This window comes from Monopterus albus, unplaced genomic scaffold (genome assembly GCF_001952655.1).
Source record: "Monopterus albus unplaced genomic scaffold, M_albus_1.0 scaffold109.1, whole genome shotgun sequence".
NCBI lineage: Eukaryota > Metazoa > Chordata > Actinopteri > Synbranchiformes > Synbranchidae > Monopterus > Monopterus albus.
In genome coordinates, this window is record NW_018127989.1 from 14,625 (window position 1) to 35,910 (window position 21,286).

General features: G+C 40.1%; 1 long non-coding RNA gene across 1 annotated transcript in view; it reads right to left on the reverse strand.

Annotated features, from left to right (window-relative positions):
- The window catches only part of LOC109966310 (uncharacterized), a 34,602-nt gene extending 13,452 nt beyond the window's left edge, over positions 1–21,150 (reverse strand). The window contains exon 1 of the long non-coding RNA XR_002275745.1: positions 20,845–21,150. This is a non-coding gene — a long non-coding RNA (uncharacterized LOC109966310). The remainder of the gene's footprint in view (positions 1–20,844) is intronic.
- Positions 21,151–21,286: the final 136 nt, after the last annotated feature.

A 21,286-nucleotide genomic window follows, 5' to 3' on the forward strand; every position in this document is an offset into this window, starting at 1 on the left:
CTGTTTGCCTCACCGAGTAACTTTTTTACTGGGTTTTATGGTTAATCTGCAGCCTAAACACGTTACAGAACTACATTTTATACATTATCCAGATTATGGCAAGGCAGAGCATATAATCAGAGTGTTTGAAAGCATTTTATTTGTGATATATAGAGGGACAGCGACACACTATTTGCATCGCATACAGTTTGTGAGGATTACACGATCCACCGAGAGGCACAGCAAAGTGCTGCCTCATCGTGCATCTCCTCCATGTATTTGAACGGGACATACGGAAATTCTGCTATTCTTTATTGAAAAAAAAATCATTCAACATCGGATTCGAACGGCAAAAGGGCCTACAACACACACCAGCCGACAAATATTAACATTTATTATATTTTATGGTTAACTTCTTTTTCTTTTCAAGATTGACAGGGGAGGCTCTGCCTCACCTGCCTCCCCTGACCACATGTCACTGATCTTATCATATCTTCAGTTGGACATTTTCACTCTTCACTGTTTTTATTTATCATCGGATGTTTGTATTCTTCCAGTTTCACTCCTGTCACATGGTAAAACGTTATCAACCCAACCACTAACTCCATGTGAATCCTCTGGACCTTAAGCTGCTGTATTCTCACACGGGCTCATTCCAGGTCACTCAGACCTTATGGGGACTTGTACTAGGGAATTGGCAGGGTAAAGTCCGCTTAACCTCCAGGTCAACTCAGACATTTACCTTCTCACATACAGCCACTCCAGATAATGTGTAGAGAATTTCAGGGTTTCAGTGCATGTCTGAAAAGGGCCTCTCTCTCTCTCTCTTTCTCTCTCTCTCTCCTGACAAATCATACTTTGCAAGAAGCAAGCATACACAGAAGTAACTGTATATTTTTTGTGCATAGTTTAGAGGCAGCCAGACGCTCAACTCTGCACTAGTGAGCACGTGTGGACACACTGTACAAGCAGACAGAAAAGTCAGAGGAAATGCTTATGCCTACAAACACATTTGGGAAGGGCCTGCATAGCACTGAAGTGGTCACTTTCACACACAAAGGCCACACTGGAGCTTAGCTGGCCCCATAAGCTTTTAGCAAATGCTGCCTCGCTGATGTTGCTTGTTTAATTAACCCTGTGTGCTACTGAGAGAAACGTGCTGTAATTCCATCACTCAAGTCTGAGACGCATGCTTTGCTTTGAAGTCGTGGTGTCTAAGACGACTAGGCCTCGCCGTTTGTGAGGAGGGATTAGTCGAGCTGTTTACTGAGAGTGTGCATCAGCTTTTTGACTGCTGAGTTTTAGGGATTTTTGCTTCAGAAGTGTTTTTACTAAACACTGACACAGTAAGAAACCAAATAAAAACTACAGCATCAACTCTGCAACTATTACACATACACCATAGGAAATTATGTCTATTCCAAGTTATCACAAAGTAGACACATTGTGCAGTGGTACAGCAACCTACAACCATGGAAACTCCCCTTAAGAAGCAAAGCATCAGTGTACAGTTGATGGATGTGTATATAATTCTCACGTAAACCAAAAAGTCATTTTCATTTTGTTAGACATCCTTTCTTTGACCCGCTGTGTATTTTATGCGCCTGTGCTGTGCATGCATGTGTGAAAGACCATGTTTTTGGCTCTGTATTGCATGCCTGCATGAGTTGCAGTGAAGGGGCAAAAAGCAATCGCCGAGGCTTCAACTTGAGATGGAATGGCCAATTGTATATCTTCATGCTGGACATTTATGGCCAGAGAGGCTGGCCTTTGTGCCTGCTCATCACAGCTACAGTACTGTTAGGCAGGGAGAAGTGTGTGTGAGATGTGCATTTGCCTATTGTATAGTTTATGCTTTGTTCCATTTGTTGTTATGTCAGTGTGTGGTCTGACCAATGCAGCTTAAGGGAAGTCACTGCACTATATTGCACAAACAAATGGATCGTTAATACGAAATTCAAGCACGTTATACCAAAGTTTACACTCTAGGTACCAATGTAGCATGCAAATCAAATACATATTTTTACGTTATGCCATATACATTTCCATTATTGTGTTCAGTACAGATATAAGAGCATTTTCCATGCCATTAAAACCAACCCAAGACTAGCTAAAATATTTAAAGTAAGTAAAGCTAACTTTACTATATGTTATTAAGATGGGAAGCCATAACACACCAAGACTATCAGTGGCATGATCCTGTGCCACAAGAACTCGTGATAGTAAAACGTGACAATATTTCTCACTGAGGTAAAAGCTTCTACTCATGAGCGTCTACATCCTGATCGCCTCCTGGTCAACACAACGCCTTTGCCGGATGAGGTCGCCGTCCAGTGCGGTGAGGGTGACAATAGCATAGAAGGTCACAAACATGCTTCAGTTGGAAGTTAGAAGCTTATGCACTAAGGTCAGAAGAGACTTGTGTGAAATCATGTAGGAGAGAAGCCTGTCAGTTGAGTTTGTGGGAAAACCTTTTACAGTGGTCAAAGGTCAAAGTGTTTATTTGTCATATGCACAGTTAGGAAACCTGTTTCCCTGTACAATGAAATTCTTACTTTGCCGTCCACGTGAATGCTACAAAATACAAGTGAAATATAAAGTAGATGAGCAATAACGTCTAAATAGGCAGTAAAAAGCAAATAAAAATACAAGAACACAATATAATTCAGAGAATATATACTATGTACTTGTATATTGTTGCCTTTTACTGCATATGATGATTTATATTCAGAAAGTAGAACTGAAGTAACATTCATTACATGATTTTCAATCATAAAATGATAAACAATAGAGGTACATTTTAAAATGTTTGAAGTCAAATACATACATTTTTTTCAGTCAAGTATTCCGTCTTAAAAGTAGCATTAAAATTTCATTTCATTCTTATGAATCCAGTATCATATATCATCTTATCTCGTGAGTTAAGTGTGTCGTCACATAGTTTCCAGCCTCACAGAGGTGCAATGTTTGTTCAAGATTTAGTGGCATTCCCTAGTGATATCACTAATTTGGTACACTGTTGTTTAATTACGTGCCAAATGCAAAATGTGCAGGCATTACAATAGTGTACAGAATAGGATGTGTAATGGTTTTACTGTGTAGACTAAACAGGATTACTGGTACTGCTCTCTTTAGCGTACAAATACTACTACTTATATTCTGAAACTTTATCTCATGCTGTCCTTTTTACAGTGCTTAATTTGTTAACAAACAGTGTATTATGCAACTTAATGTAGAACAGTAATGTCTACCCTGTGACTTGGTCCTAAGACATGTCCACTGGATCCACTGCCTGTCAGTCTGCACAAAGGACAAATGCAGACTTGAATATGTGCAAACTGAGGCCTGTCAGGACAATTTTATGGGCTGTTACATTGCTGTATCTGATACATTACATTTCACACTGGTTATTCACATCGGTTCATCTTTGAAGACATCTGTGTGAATGAGCATTGACACAGAGCTCAGAATGCTAATACATTTCATTAAAATGGGTTTGTGTTCTTCTGACATCACTTTTTGTTGAGTTGGATCAAAGACAATTACCAACGTTTTTGCGGTACGCTTTTGGCTTAGTGTGACAAACATCTGATTGTTTAGTCTGAGATTACAGCCCTGATGTGAAGGATGTACTGCGCACACTGGCTGCAGGTAGCAGCTTCTGGCAACAACATTACCTATAAGGCTGTAAGTCTTAAAGGGGAAGGTCTGGCCTGTGACAGCAGTCTCAGTCTGGGAGTACAAGCTGCTGTGGGGACCATCCAGTGCTCATGCTGAGTAAAATTATTGGTCATGCTTTTTTCAGCCCTTCTGCAGCCAGAGATGACAAATTTGTTACTTAATGTTGTCAATGCATTGAATGTATTTGTTGCCATTAGTATGAAAAAACAATTCCAAGATGTGTAACAAAAATGCTTCTGAAAATACCTGACAACCCTACCCTTGTTGTAAATTATTCATGTTGTATACAGTTGAAATCAGAATTTACATACACCTTAGCCAAATACATTTAACCCTATAAACATTTCCAATCTTAAGTCAGTTCGAATTGCCATTTTATTTTAAGAATGTGCTTCACAGTTGAGATGGTGTTCTTCAGCTGGCAAGCCTCTCCCATCCTCCAGACGCATCAGTGGTCATTATGGCCAAACTGTTCAGTTTTTGTTTCAACAGACCAGAGGACATTTCTTCAGAAAGTAAGATCTTTGTCCTCATGTGCAGCTGCAAACTGTAGTCTGCCTTTTTATGGCGGTCTTGGAGCAGTGGCTTCTTCCCCGCTGAGCAGCCTCTCAGGTTATGTCGATGTAGGACTCGTTTTACTGTGGATATAGATACTTTGGTACGCGTTTCCTCCAATGTCTTCACAAGGTCCTTTGCTGTTGTTCTGGGATTGATTTGTACTGTTCAGACCAAAGTACATTCATCTCTATGAGACAGAATGCATCCCCTTCCTGAGCGGTATGATGGCTGTGTTGTCCCATGGTGTTTATACTTGTGTAGTATTGTTTGTACAGATGAATGTGGTCCAGTGAACCCTAATTCTGTATAAATACACAGTCAGCCAAATATGGTTCATGCATCACAAGACTTCACGCTCCCTTATGTGCATGGAGATTGCACAGCTGTGTTTCTCCTTACTGGTACAATTTTTCTACAGATGAAAAATGCCAGCTTTAATAAATCTGATAAATTACCAGTTCCAAACTGTTGACCACTCAGTTTTTCTGACGGGTTGTATTGTCTGATTTTTCTCCTTTTTATAAAGAGGTACTTCAAATTGAGCTTGATCACTCCCCAAGGTGGTGAGTTACAGTTTAATGATGTTGAACTAACTCAGCTTTCAACTTTCTCAAGTGAATTTTTGTTTGGGCCAGTTGCTCAGTTCAGTTTCTCACTCGCTCTTTTACTTTCACACACACAACCGATACACGCAAAGCAGCCATTCTTTTAGAATATTTACATCATTAGCTATTATTATAGGTCCATGTACTTGCATGACTGACATGTCATTATACCAGATACAGGAAGTTGTTCACCTCTGGCTGTCCCATCAAACAATTATGCCTTCTTGTGTTTATCATAATATGTATATCATCACATCCAATGAAAACCTTGTTCCTTCGGAGGGTAAAACCTTAAACTTTAGCAACCTTAACAAACAGCTTAGTTTTAGGCTTCTGATATTTTTTGAGCCATCAAACATACCTGGATTCCGCCAGTGGAGATAATTGGAAGTTTCAAAAACCTGACAACAATATCAGCCTTATTTTTACAGAGCTCCTAAATGAGTTGTTTTTAAAGAATAGTGACCAAGAAGTGCATCACGTAGTAGTTGTTATTGTGGGCATGCTGTGTTAGGGAGACACTTCCTAAAATCCACAAATGTCATTGGCATTTCCTTGTTACTTAAAGGTGCATTCACAATTTGTTCTTCAGCTGCCAAAGTAATATCTTGCTTCCTCACAATAACAAATGCAGTTTTTTCAGCTGCCATTCGACTCAAAACAAAGTGATGTCTTGCTTCCTCACAATAACAAATGCAGTCACCAGTCCAAAGATACGGTAACAACTAAACAGGGACGTCACTCATTGGTTTAGAGATTAAAGGAGAGCTTGAGCATGTGGATCCAGACGCCATGTGTGCAGACGTCACATTTCTGCGAGTCTGTGTTCTGTGTCCAAAAGCTGTTTGAACTGCTCATACTGTACATTCTCTGTTGCAGGCTGATTTTGTTCTATGGATTGATCCTTCATGTCCTCTGCTCTCCCTTTGCTCAGCTGATCGTGTGTGTTTGTGTGTGTGTGTGTGTGTGTGTGTGTGTGTGAGGGAGAGAGAAGAGTACAGCTGCTCCCTTCTCTATACAGAGAAAGACAGGAAAAATACAGTGGAAAAGCAAAGCAGGCCAGTCTGCAGCAACCTGTTATACTGGGTGACAGTTAAGGGAAGCATGAGATGTTAGGTTCCAACAGCACAGCTTACAGACTAACAAGTCCAAACTCTACAGCAGCACAGTGTCAAGTGATGAGGTTGACAGTGAGGAGACAGTCCCAAACAGGACTAACAAAGTACTAACATTATACAAAGCATGAATTAGGCTACCCCAAATCATTTCAACATAAAGGTCAAATCACAACCATGCTAAGCCACTAATGTTACCAAAACCAATGTGTTAGATGTAGGTGCTAATACATCCAGAAGGAAGGACGCCATATCAGAATGAAATTCTTTAAAGTAAGAGTCTTGGCTACTTTTAACACTCACTGCAAAAAAGCGAAACTGATGTTAACCCTGGTTTTTGTTCTTGGTCCCACTCTCTGTGTGCAAAAGAATGTGATCCTTTGACCTAGCACCCACTGTTTTGAACGTATAGCAGATGAGAGCTGCTCCATGGCTGGCTGTTGGAAATGATGAATGGCATTTGAAAAAGGCTTCTTAGACCCTTCAGTAGGCGGTGGGCAGGGCCAATGGTCAAACCGACTATCAAAACAAAGGCTGGAGAAGCTGAAATAATAACAGAACGGTTTTTGGCATCCGATTGTTATGGAGGGAGCTAGTATAGCTGAGAGACACCACACCCTGTCCCATTTTCACAGGATGTGCAAATCTTAGTGAATGCACCTTTAAAGGTACCCAAGTAATTTTCTTGTAAACTAACAGTTATTTCCATATTAATTCCATATTATTCTTACCAAAATGCATCATGTGGATTCTTGTTTTATATAACAAATGTGATGTTTCCATTTTTTTTCAAAACATTTGCCAAGTTGAGTTTGAAACATTATCTAAAATCCTGCACTACTTATAACTGATTGCTACATTGCAAAGCTGCAGCGACTCGTGTAGGCATGTGCCAGGCTTTGTCTGATTGGTTCAGAAGGAGTGTACTGTAAAAGATCCATGCCCAACCTACAGATGCAGCAGAGTAAGAAATTAATCTTTTAAGCACATTTAATGAATTAGTACGCCTGATGGAAATTTATGCGGTTCATACTTTTCTCCACCATAGCTGGTATGAAGCATAAATCACACATATGAGCAAAAGATCAATCCTAAACACAGAAGTAACAGTCCAAATGTCAAAGTAAGAAATAGTATATGCATATGGATAGGAGGGTGGTTAACTTTGCATAAAAGACAAAATGATCAATTATCAGAACACCATCACTAAAATGAAGAAATCAAAAACAGTTTGTTAATCTCAACATCCTAACTTCTTCAGTACTGCTCTAAAGATTACTTAGGAAAGTGTAAGCCTCTTGTGGCGGTGGATTTATCAAGTATCTTAAACAGCAGGCAGAATTACCAGACTTCAGAGAACACTTTTGTATTGCTTCAATTTCTACGTTTTGGTTCACGCTAGTCAAGCAAGATGAAGATGGGTTTGAAAACGTTGCACTCTTTTAATACCGAAACTAAAACGTACAGAGATAAAAGTGATCCACTTGTGTTTTTATGTTTGTACCTACAGGACACTTGAAAGCACTTGGATACCTGCAAGGCTTAACACAGCCACGAACTGATGGGGGTTAAGTTTTTAGGAAATATAACAAAAAACACTGGTGCGCAGGTTTGCAAATTGCTCATTAAATGCATTTGGCCTTTTTAGGTAAATCCCTTTTTATTAAAAATGTATTTGCTTGCAAACTAGTTTCCCAGGTACAGGGTTTATCTGTGCATCTATACAGACCACTCTTTGCAAAGCATGACAGCCCATCGCCTCGCCAATGCTGGCCCAATCCTTCCAGGAGAGAAGAATATGGATTAACATTTTGTCATCTTATTATGGTCCAAGTGAAAACAGTGAGCAGAGCAGTGACACATCTTCTGTCCTCCTCTGTACTTAGGAGATGGGGAATCAGCAGTTAATAAACTCATTGAATTCATTTTTTAATAAAAACGTAAAATTCTAATTTACTTTTGTTTGTTCATGAATTTTGCAAACAACAGGTCTTGAGTCATACTGTGGCTTTTATTTATTTTTATTTTTTTTAAACCCAATGGATGCTTAATCATCTGACACCATATGCGCCACACCATGTCTACACCGATACACTCCTATTTTATTCAGTTCAGCTGACTACACTGACTGTTTTTCAGCTCGTGTATTTTGACGCTTGGCTCAGAAAGCCAGTCAGAGGCAGAGCGGGGGCAGCTGTTCAAAGAATACAGATGTGTATGTGTCTCAAACTCCAGCACAGACAGAAACAGGCTGCTTACTTTCAGAATACTGTTTTATTACATGACTATTTTGCTACAAATATTTGCCCACCAGTGTGGCGAGTAGTCATCTGAGATTTCCTTGCCAACTATTTCACATTATGGAATTGCCAGTGAATGTATGAAATATATTCTGGAAACAATTTTTTTTAAGTAAAACAACTTGTGTTTTTATTTTGATTCAAGATTCAGAGATGTTTTTCTCATATGCACAGTATGGAAACGTGTTTCCCTGCACAATGAAATTCTCACTTTGCCTTCCACAGTGAGTGCCAGACAACACAAATGAAATGAAATATAAAGTAGATAAACAGTAGCACAAAGTTTAAAGGCACTTTAAACAGTGAGTGAAAAGAAATATAATAACAAGTATATAAAAATATAATGAAAAACACACCAGGAGATAATGTATGTTGCACTGAGGCTATATGTGCACAATAGCAGCGGTGGATGTGCAACTATACATGTATGATATGTAGCAACCAGTTGTGCCCATATAAGCAGGATAATACCCACTATGGTGTACGTTCCACGACTGTAATAGACGACATGGAGTCCAAAGATCCACCTGATGCAAAGCCGCCCTTACATGTCATGATTTACTGGCTCTAGTTCCCAGCAAGAATAAATTCATCAAAGGCGATGATAGGAGTTGTGAAAAAGTAACTGAAAGAATGTGATATTACACAGAACTGTCTTCTGAACCCATGTGATGGTCTGATCCTGGGCAGGATTCAAATAGTTCCCTAAGAATTTACGGAGATCATTTTAACCCTAGGAACAATCTGAAATTACACAACAATTGAAGTTACAGGGTTTGGGCATGACAAGCATTATACTTGTGTGTAGTGAAATGATAGCGGGGAAGTACTCATGATGTCATTCAGCTCTCTTGCAAAATGATTAACGCAAATTAGCCAGTGGATTGCGTTCCATCCAATCTGGGTGCACAGAAATCACACCATGCTGTTTAAATAATCTGCTTCCACTCTTGATTCGCCTGCAGGGAAACAGATTGTGGCTCAGCTCATGAGGAGCTGTGGAAAATGTCAAAACATGAAAGGAGGAAAAAAAAAAGAAAATCAAAAGTTACTGTGCTCCTTTGCTGTTGCACTGTCAAAACACTGAGGATACCTGTTGCAGAAGAGATGTTTCGACTAATTAAGAATGAATATTTACACCAGTTTCAGGCTTGGTTTTAGCTGTCTCAATTATTGTTATGAAGGTTTAGTAATGATCTGGAACAGTGTGTTAATCTCAGGTTGGCCTACAAAATGCCACGTCTCTATTGTCATTAGGCTGCAATTTGTGACAGATAAGAATGTACAAACAAGAAAGCAAAGAGGGCAAAGCCACTGTTACATACCAGTTCTACTACAATATTTAAGTGGTTGCCACTGATAAAGATTTAGTATTTCATCCACTGAATAACAGAGGAACATTGGAGGGCTAAGAGTGTTTCCTGTTAATGTGGAAAGTGATGGAACATCAGGCAAAAAGGTAAGGTGGTGTTTTGGCAGTTACTTTAACAGAAGTTATACATACAGCATCATTTTAGTGCATCCAGTCATCCAAATGTTACCCCCAATAGTACATGATGAAATTCTTAAACCTGTCCCCTGTGGGAGTCTCTGAAAATTTTAATGATTAATGAATTAGGTTGTACACACTATATAGGGAAATGGAAAAGCAGCTGGCACTAATGTAAGCTCCCCATTTTTTCCAGACCTGCCCCGTTTCATTATGCCTGCTCTCCTTGTCAAACCCACTACATAAGATTCTGAGTGCACCCCAGCGGCAGCCTCCCAGGGAAATGTCTTCTCAAGCTCCTGAGGCGCATGCCTTATTTTCTACATTTGCTTAAACTCGCACAATTGTATTCTTGCTGACTTGGCAGCCTTTTCTTTGGAAGCTGAGGAAAAAAAAAAACTAAAAAATAAACAGTGTTGAGGAAATCTGTTGTGGTATCAGCACTGCCTTCCTTTACCTTTTGAAATAGAATGATGAGACAGTGGAGAAAGACAGAACATAAAGAAATATGAAACCACATACTTAAGCTTTCACAGAAGATTTATTAGAAATGTTAAACATGTAGGTATTGTGGTCAACAAATCCCGTAAAAAGACCAAAAATAACATGCATTGCCCATGTAGCCAAAGTGTGATAGCTTATTCCTGTATCCCACAGAGCTCCGCTGTTTTCCAAACTCTATTAAAAATGCATCAGCGAGCAGTGGGTGACATGCCACTTCATTGTGATGAACACACACACTGTAGTTTATTTTCAGTTCCACTCGTCTAGTGATGTAAGTACTCATTAGTGCACCAAATCTGTGGCTGAATATAGCTCCCCACAAACACAGTATTTACTCCTACTGGAGTAGGCTAATGCTTGCCTAAAACCACAGTACCCAGTTGTTATAGGAAATGATTTTTGCACATTTTAAAACATGGAGCTATACATTTATGACCTGCATGTTTCCATTGTGTAGTTCATGCTCACAATGTCAACTGAAACACTAGGTAACCATGCGCTGTGACAGTTCGTGCCTCAGTCTCCAGCTGGGGCCAATCTGTTGGTCAGGTGTGGCTCGGCGGTAGCAGCCATGGCCTCGCCAGCTAGATGAGAGGACTTCCAAATACAGCGCAGATTTAGAGGGACAGCATGCACTGCAGTGCAGCACAGCACATACTACAAAAACAAACTATAGTAGCAATTAATTATCGAAATGGAAAGATTTTTATTTATTTAGAATTATATTTCAATGCAAATACAAACATTCTTGAGAGCCTGAACATAAATTAGAATAACCTTTCACACTGCAATAGATGAACAAGGACAGCGATATGGAAGCTCTAATGTCAACAGAGTGCAATGGCGGCAGAACCTGGATGGTGGAAGACATACTTTTACATACTGACAGATTCCTGAGTCCTCACTATCCTTGTCAAGAGATAATTAATAATTTGCTGTGTTGGTAAAATGGTACTATTGCATGTCTGTTATGTTTCGACCCCTCTAGGACGACACAAATGTATCAGGCATCCACTGCTAATGCATTCAACTCTACTGGAGGCACTTCTATAAATCACAGTGTAGGACAATACAGACTCTGGCTAATGCTAGCTACCTCTATACTAAAAGTTGGGAAGGAGGACCCTACGCCGGCTGGTTTATGTTTGAATAAAGCCTTGGCACTATATGAATCATTGTGTCACTGATCCCCTCTGCTATTCAGACAACAGGTTTCGCTTTCTGGAAGCCGTCACTGGCTTTCCACTCTTTCAGATGGAGAATAAAAGAGAGGAAGAAACTGAGCGTGTGTGTGTGAGAGAGAGACAGGAGAGCTGACATTCATCACTCAAGTGCCGTGGCTTAACCTAAGAGGCTTGAATAATCAGTATGTTAAGCTGTCAGGGTGTGTGCTCACACCTACCACGTGCTTGCCAACTCCATGTGGGCCTTTTCATCAACCAAAAATGCTGAGAGGCAGTGGCGAACGCCAAGAGCCCAGGCTAAGAGATGAGTTTTAGAATATGTTACACCTTCTCCTGACGTCGCCAAACATGCATTTTCACTGTGAGCAGCAGACACAACTGTTTTTTCTCTTTGAAGAGGACACAGTGAATGTTCTACACAGCTTTATTTCTTGTGAACCATCATTCAGTGGAACTACAGTAGCTCATAATATGATGGTTCTCTGCACATTTTACAAATAGATTCAATGTGTAATCCACGTTGTTCCAGCATAATGTTCAGCAGCACTGTGGATTTTGACTATGAATGTTGTTTGCAAAAAGTAAAGATGCCTCCTTTATTTTGACTTGTTTACTCCATTTACATAACTTAGATTTGCCCCAGCCAACAGACTTTTGTAATTAGTATTTCTTCCTTTCATTAGTCTGCTTTGAAGTGCCACTAAAAGGTTTAGCTACGTCTGCCCATATGGTGCGTTCATGTGCCGTCATAATTTGGTGAGATGACTTTTCTAACCAGAACCTAGCTAATGAATTGTATGACAATCGACAACGTGTTAGAGAAAACAATCTTTGATATTTTGAGCCATTCTAGCGGCGGTGTAGGGATGGCAGTGTCGCTCCGTCCACCACTATGATTATTTATAAAAGGAGTCCTATTGGTTTTCATTTGATTTCTTCCCATGACGTTTCATCTAGTGCCACCAGCAGATAATTTATTTCAATCCAATATTTTATGACTAAATGTGTGAAAAATTAATGGCATCTTTAGCCTCAGCTGTATTTTGTGTTTACTGATTAACACATTTCAACATGTTAACACGCTGAACTAAGACTATGACTAAGTAAATATTACTGATAGCACACTGAGATGATTAGAATGTGAGCAATGTCTTTTGTTGTGTTCAACATGCTGATTTTCTGCACAAAGCAACAAAGAATAGCATCACAGAGATGCTAAAAATCAAAAACACCTGCAGTACCCTGGCCTGAGGGACAGTGAAACATTTACAATAAGTGAGACAATAAAGGCCATCTCAAATAATAATTCATGGATAAATAAATAATAACTGAGCTACATGCATACATAACAAGATACAGCCATACTGGAAGCCAACAGATAGATATTTGAGGTCAAACTTTCCTAAGTAAAAAAGTATGCAGGACCACATAACTTCTTCCACCTACATGATGGAGCACAGAAACTTTCCAAACATTGTCTCAAACGGGATGGAATCTCTGCAGGGATGGGCGTGAGTGCTTGGAAAATTTGAGTCAGTGGGTGGGTACAGGATTTTAAAAAAGCAGTCTAAATAATTCATTACAACACATATTAGAGACACAAATAAGGTGTGTACAATGCTTCTCCAACCTGAGATACAGTATGTGACTGCATCACAATTTTTACCTTTTTATCACGTGAAAGGTTTTAAAGTTAATGATAAGTTAGAAAAAAAATGTTTTTTTTTATAAGAGATAGAAGTAGAATAGTTCATGGCATGGGCTGTAAATCAAACATATTTTTAGTGGTCAGCACTGAGGTGCTGTATCTGTTCGAGCACTTCCTGAAGTCTGGCAACGTTCCTTTCCACTGTGCTTATCAAATTTCAAACTTCACCCTGTCTCTGAGCACATACACACATTTTGAAACATTATGCCATTTTCACAGAAATCACGGGAAGCTCTCAGAGCTTTGCTGTTGTTTTAACCAGAGGTGTAGTGCTATTTGTTGAAGTAGTGGAGTACACCTATGGTGCATGCACAGTTGACTTGTGGCTCATTTTGAGGGCCATGTAAACACAGTTCCATTAAAGTCAGCTGTAATTGTCCACATGATCAAATGTTTAACTTTATTCTCTAGTGTGGCAGAATAACAGTGTGAATAAGCAGCCATTTGTCAGAGGGTGAACATTATAGCCACAGGTAATCTTATATGTTCATGTGAATTATTAAGAAAACAGTAACAATATCTTATTGCAACACCGACAACATTTTCCATAACTGTAGCCTGCACTGTACCAGCACACCCCCACTCATTTCAGATGCTAGCAGTGTTACGTAAAAGCCAGCCCATTCACTAGTCCACTGTGGGTGTGGGCCTGGTTGCAGTTTGTTCCACTGTTGTTTAACTAATGTTACAAAATTGGAGCGTTTGACCATTTTAGCTGTTCCAAAACATGAAAGGATGTTTTGCTGCTTTTTTCCATTTTTAATTAATGAGCATTAGCTAGCAACACAACTGTATTCACTGTGTGGCTGCACGGCTACCAGCAGCTACCAGCCATTTTTAAGATGAAATGTTTTCTTGTTTCCTTGTTCAGTTCACTGAGCATTTGAGCTCTAATCTTATAAAAATAAATAAATAATACACAAGACTAATTCTGCCCCAACAGGTTATGTGTATAATCTAGTTCTCTACTCCAAGCCAACTACAATATTTTCTTGTCACCACTGGAGCTAGTGTGCCAAATCCTCCTGTATTAGCATGGTTAAAAATAGTGCTAGCACAGGGGGCAGAGGGTCTGCCTATTTATGACCATGGTTCGCCACCCAGAGTGATGCTAGGAAAGCAGCAGGGAAGGCTAAAGCTCTGTTCCTGCTCCACCTTTCCCTTGTTAACCCTCAGCCTCTTCCCCTCCCAACTTTTCATCATGTCTGATAGATCTTGCAACCCCTCAGTAGCTTAAATTACATCAGCCAGTGGCTTTGCACAGAGAAAAAAGGCCATCAGTTTTCACAGATCTTCTCTCCAATAGCTTCAACTTTTAAACGATGCCGTGTTCAATTTCAGCCCCAGGCAATACCTCACACCCGCAGCCCTCACATTCTGGTATGAATTATGATGCAGGATAGATTGTTTTTTAAGTTTACAGCCCAGCTCAGTGACAGAAAACTGCTCACCAATCAAGTGAGTGTGAAGGAGGGGGCAAGAGGCAGAAAACAGACACTGGCCATAGGGAAACCCAGTGAATTGTTTATCCACTTTGCTATGTCAATGTCTGATCAGCTAACCTGAGTCTGATTCATGAACCTAAATAGGGTTGGGTATCGTTTGGGTTTTTTCTCATACTGGCCCTAAAATGATACTTTTAAAACAGTGCTGGTGCCTTAAAGGTATCAGAACTGATACTTTAAAAAAAGAAGCATAAAACCAGGCCATAAATGTTTTATAATTTGAAGATTAAGGCCAGTTGTCCATCAGTTCATATGTTTTCAGAGGGCATAAAGGTCGTTTGACTAGGTACTAAGGATGATACAAATGACATGATATGTATGTGTACGTAGTTTACATGTATACAGCCTGAGTGGTAAAGTTACACACTAGAGTAAAGTGCAGGCACTTGGAGAATGGCTAAAGGAAAATATGCAGAAACAGTATAGTAACTGTACACCTTTATTATAATTTGGATAAGGATAATCACCACCTTTACTGGCCAAGTATGTTACACACAAGGAATTTGTTTCCAGTACAGAACCGAGGCAGCCATCTGCGGCGCCAACTCAACCGATGGCTCTAACCATTGGGGGCAATGGGGGGGGGTTCAGTGTCTTGCCCAAGGACACTTCAACACGTGGACTGCCGGCACCGAGATTCAAACCTTCAACCTTCCGGTTGGGAGACGACTAATAGTGTTATCTATGCATATTTAGACTCAAAGCCATACTAAGCTCTTGTTACTCTATGTTGCCTAAGATCATGGGTCAAAAGAATCATGGATGCATTAAGGAGAAAACAAAGAAGGGATGTCTAATTTCTCTGACTTACTCTGGTGCAATAATTATGTTCTTCTGACATCATGATGACAGAATGACCAGCATCACTTCTAGCACAGTGAAAACTAAAAATAAATGCATGATGGAAACCTGAGTTTTCTTACAGCTGATAGACAGATCCAGATCTTACATCTGCTTTTCCAGTAAAACTAAAGGAAACCTTATGGTAGCACCACTAACTTGATTGGTGAACTTCTGTGCCTTACTTTTGCTACATCTATTCATTATTTTTAGCTTAAACAGTTCATTAAAATGTTGATGTTGCCAAACAGTTTTAAAGTGTGAATAACATTAAATTGTACAGCACATTATGCCAATTTACATGAGCAACTGACATTTTATAAGGAGCGCTCCTTTATTAAGCACCGTTCTCTACGTGGGTGACTGAACGATCATTTACATAGCTCAGTCCTCAAATCTGAAATCTGATGAGGGCACACCAGCCACTGGACGTGTAACTCCAACTGATATAAAGGGCACCATGGCCCGATGCCAGGGCAAAGACTGGGTGAAAATTTTAAACTGCATAAAAAGAAGGTTGACAACATAAAAAACAGTTCTGAGATAAATGGAACACAGCATATGTGTAATGACAGCATTAGCATGTGATGCTGTGATGCCTCTGTTGCCTGTTAATGTTACTGTCTGTTTCACAGCACCAGAGGGCAAATATATCAATCAATAGACATTTAAGTGGCACCAAAATTTGCATTCCACTAGATACCGATTGTATAGTAACCAGTGCCAGCACCGGGTTTCGGTACCCAACCCTAAAACCTAAGTGTACACACACACTGGCTGCTAAGACAATGCAAAGTGAGAGTCAGCAGTATGTGTTTTTTTTTTTTCATCATGTGGGCAAAAAATAAAGTCTTCATATTCTCTGAGAGAGAGAGAGAGAGAGAGCACCTTTCTGCCAGTGTTGTCAGTTTCAACCGTGCTAACATGCCATCCAAAACGTGACTCTGTAGGAGCTCACGTTAGTCAGTGTTATACATGGGTCTGCATATAATCACCTTTATTTGGCCACGTACGTTACAAGGAATTTGTTTTCGGTACAGAACTGAGGCAGCCATCTGTGGCGCCAACTCAACCAATGGCTCTAACCATCGCGGGCAAGTTGGGGATTCATTGTCTTGCCCAAGGACACTTCACATGTGGACTGCAGGCACTGAGATTTGAACCTCCAACCCTCTGGTTGGGAGACAACCCCTCTACCCACTGAACCACAGTCGCCCATATTTGGCCCAAAATTTTTAACTTACCCTTTGGCATGGAAGAATATCCAACATGTACAATTTATTTGAGCTACCAAGGATGAAATATGCTACAGGTCAGTTAGAGCAGAACAAGGGTAAAGTATACCGATGATTCCCGCTATCGTCAGCTTTGATTTAATGAGGCAAAGAGAGTGAGAGAGTTAAATGACATGCTAAATGATGAAAAAGGGAAACTACTACCCTCTGTCTCAAGTTCAAGGAGGGGGCTTCTAAGCCACAGTTAATTTGGTCAGAGGAATAAAGACAGCATTAGCAAAAGGGAACTTTTAAAGATTTGATACCCTCGTTTGCCAAGACAAAAACAACTGTAGGCAACAAACTCTTTCTTCACAAATATGACAAATTACAATATGTTGAATGGATTTTAAGTTTAAATAGTTTGCTTTCATATGGAGCAGACATAATAATAGGCTGCTGATGCATTGATGTGGTTTCTGGATTTATATTGAATTTTTGGAATTCTTTATTTCATACTGGCAGCGTGTAAGAGCGTCACAATATCCGCTCATCTATCATCGTTAGTTTGTCTTTTCTCTATACTTAGTATAGTACTTGTTAATATAATAACCTTTTTTAATAAGAAAGCCATGGAGAAGTAAAAATAAATGTACAGATAGAAAGAAGCTCAAATAAGCTACACAACCTTGTAATATTGGTGCAAAGGTTGTTTGAAATATTAAAAAAGTCTAACTTTGAAAATTAACAAAATCTGATTCAAATAAAGAAAGCTGAAAAATAGTATCAGGAAAAAGCTAGCACCTGATAGAAAATTATGATATGAATAATGCATGAATACACTGAAATGGAAAAAAAATCTAACAATATATTAATTATTCAGTCTCTTGTGTGCAGAAATAGCTGTACAATTCAATTGAAAGGTAAGTGGAAGAGTCAAGTCCCTTTAAGTAATTACAGACAGTAAATAGTGAAGAGTTTTGTTCTGACCTTCAGTATGACAAAGGTGCACACTAAAAGAAAAGCAAATCTCATTTCAACATATTTAAATTCAAAGCATAAAATTATTCCTTGTCATTTCTATTTGGACTTGTTTACATTGTATTTTTCCATCATATCAAGTCTAAAGTCAGTACCCAACAGGCCAAATACAGTAATTTTTAATCTTTTATCTGCATCCATTTGACCTTGATCACTGTGTGACAGCTACCAACACAGCAGCCAGTCAGTGTCAGTGGCCTGTTTCACACCGAGCCTGTCCCTACCCAGGCACCTCTTGGAACACTCTGTGCCCTGAGCCAGGCCAGTGGGAGATCCGGAACGACTCGAATGGAAATAAGGCACAAAAGGCCAGCTGCTTGCAGAGCACTGGCTTTACATAGAAGGAAGTGAGGGTTACTGAATATACTTGATACAGGCTATCCATCTTTTGATAGTGCAGTTGTTCCAAATGGGAAATTAGTGGTGGAAACGGGCGCATTTAAAATTAATTTTGTGGAAGACATTTGTAGAGAAGGTATATAGAGTAATTACTTAGGATTTTCCAGAATATCTATGAACACATACTGTCCCCTGTGATGAACCAACAAGTTGTGTCCCGTCCTTAGTTTGACTCTCTTTTATCAGTGACATCATTAAAAACATTTTAATTTGCTTCTACTTAAACAGCTCATTTGTGTGGTGTCCTAAAAATCGATTCCCAAACCTTCACAACACCCTGTGCCCTAAACAGACATCTGTGACATTAGGTGATGTGAAAGTGTAAAACTGCACTGACATGCTGAGCCACACTCATTGTCTGCATTAACTGGCTGCAGCTCAACTTAAGCTTGTAGCAGTGGCTTATGAAGTCACGCAAATGCATAACAGGAATGTGCAAACACATCACCGAGGCTCATAAGGGAGTTCACATATGCATTCTTATGAGAGCTTACCTTGAAAGAGCTGATGTGCGCTACAGTAGGTGCATTAAATATAGCTGTATGTGAGCTGCTGGGCTGATGTGGTGTAGAAGAAAGCAAGGCTACTTTATTTTCATACATAGCTCTAAGTTCTCTCATTGAGTTTTCTCCATTGATAATCACTGACTAAACCTGGTCTGTGTTACTTATGGCCATTTGTGAAATGAGTCGATTAGAGAAGCTGGTTCAGATTTGTGACATGTAAGCAGTAGAGAGTGCATGAACGATTAAGTGAATTTTAAATTGCTAGAGAGAGAGAGAGCACATTTCCTAAAAACTGAGAATTTTTGAGACTGTATGTTAACTGCTCATTCATGAAGATGCAAGGCAAGTGACAAAATGGAGCATAACTTTCACCTCTTCATTTGTATTTTTGTTTAATTTACAAATGAGCTGTGTTACTTTGCATTCAGTCTGGAATGTACAATCGTTTAGCGCTTCTATCAGCATGCTTTTAGTAATAAAAGTAATAAAAACTACAGTCTGGGTTGCTATGAGGCGCTTGAGTTGTGACTTAGCTTGGCCCAAAGCCAGATGAGAATCTGAGGGACAGTGCAGACAAACACCTGCATGTTCCAACAAGAAGTAAAGAGCCCCAATTTACACTTCTTAACAAACGAACAGCCCCAACACCTGAATGAATAATGGCACTGGTGCATGTTCTTCATTGACATATTTATATTCACAACATCACAGATATGCTAACTGTTCACAGTCGGATTGTAAGTGTCAGGAATTCCAGCTTTTTCCATTCAGTTGTTCCACACAAACTAACACAATAAAAGCCTTTCAGTGGAAACTGCTTCCCCTCGAGGCAACCCTGTTGGAAGCTCCATTCCCAAGAGGCTTTGTCACAGATGCTCTTTTTGTCTAAATTAGAAAATGACTATCACAGGAAGGAAGGTCAGACTGACTGCTAGAGAAAGCCTTTTTTTAGTTGAAAGTCACAGGCAGGCTACAGTGCATATGACTGTATTATAAAACGCTTCCACAGAACTTAAGCTTGCTAATTATTAGTTGTCATTAACAAGGCAGGAGATCTGCTTTGTGCTGTGGTGATTGGTTTCAAATTAGATAATGCACCTACAGTAAAAGTCACACCTATAGCTCTGCAGACAATTTGAGGAGAGGGACTTTGATAATATGATTAAATATGTAATTAAAAACTCAGACTTTGATCCATATTTACTCTTCAGTTATATTTAAGCACCACTTCCTCACAAAACAGACCTTTCAAAGAAAGAAAACACCACATGAGCTGAAGCATTTCCTCAGGCATTGACATTGTTGTATGATCCAATTTTCAGATACGATAGAGTGGCTTTAAAAACTGGGCTGCCTGTATTGATGTCTAAAGCACTTTAGCAGTCTCTCCGTCTCTCTCACAAATCCACATATGCATGTTCACACATATACTGTACACAATCCACTTCCCTTCCTAGGAAAGTACAGGATGTGTGGATGGAGAACTAAGCAGTCCCCCCCCCTCCACTGCTCTTGCCAAGAATGCTTTATGGGCCATGTTAATATTGGAATTCTCCTGCTGGAAAGATTGCTCGATTCAATCAAGCGAGTCACTGCCTTGTAAAGTCATTAGACTTTGTGCAGTGTCATGCATTCTGGAGCCAGTGGACAATCCTGTGTTCTGTCCCGGCATTAGGGAAGTGGCATAGCAAGCGCACGTGTGCCTGATTCGTCACCGCCTATAAATAGCCATCACCAACTAACATAAACACTTTTCAAAAACCAAGTGGAAATGCATTTTCTACAACCAAAGCACAGCGTTTTCCTTGTCATCTTAAGATCTTGTTAGACTTAAATATAAAAGACTTGAATAATTTTTCCACTGATTGTGCACACTCTGAGAGCCAGAGGGTATCAGATTGCAAAAGACAGAAGGAGAGAAGATGGAGAGATTGTGGTGTAGCCAGGGAAGAGGAAGTTGATATCAGGAAGGAATATCAGAAGAAGAACAAACATCCAAGTGACCTCACTGATAACATCTCCTGCAGCTGTCACTTTTTTGAAAGCAACAAAAGTGTTAGAGAAAACTTTAATTATGCACAGAGGAGAGGCACAGAGGCCATAACGTGCCTTGCCCAGAAAACAAAAACAAGAGCAGCAGTTTTATGAGTGGAGAAGGAGGAGTGCACAGGAAGTACTTGTACACGGTCAACATGCTGGAAGAAGCAGAGTCTTACCTGCTCAGAGGTCGTGGTTGGTGGGACGGAGAAGTGAGGAGAGTCAAAGGGTCCCAGGATGGTTGGGGGGTCTCGGTCCGGATCGAAACAGGGCTGGAGGGTGGTCCAGGAGAGGGAAGGAAGGATGGAGTGACAGGGAGCAGGGAGACGGGGAGGCTAAAGGGGGGAGAAGAAACGCTGCTAGCTTCTCACTCCCTTTCTCTCTCACTCTATCTTGTTTCTTCCTCCAAGATACACACTCACTCTGACACGCACACACACTCTCAGAGGCAGACACCAAAACCCAGAGTCACTCAGATAATAGGCAGAAAAGACTCTACATTTACACGCTCTGCCACAGGGGGAGGATGGGGTGTGCTCTCCTCCCACTCTCCTCCAGGCAGCCAATGGGAGGCTGCAGAGAGCTGTCCAGGCAGCCAATCAAAGTGGAAGCAGCCGGTGC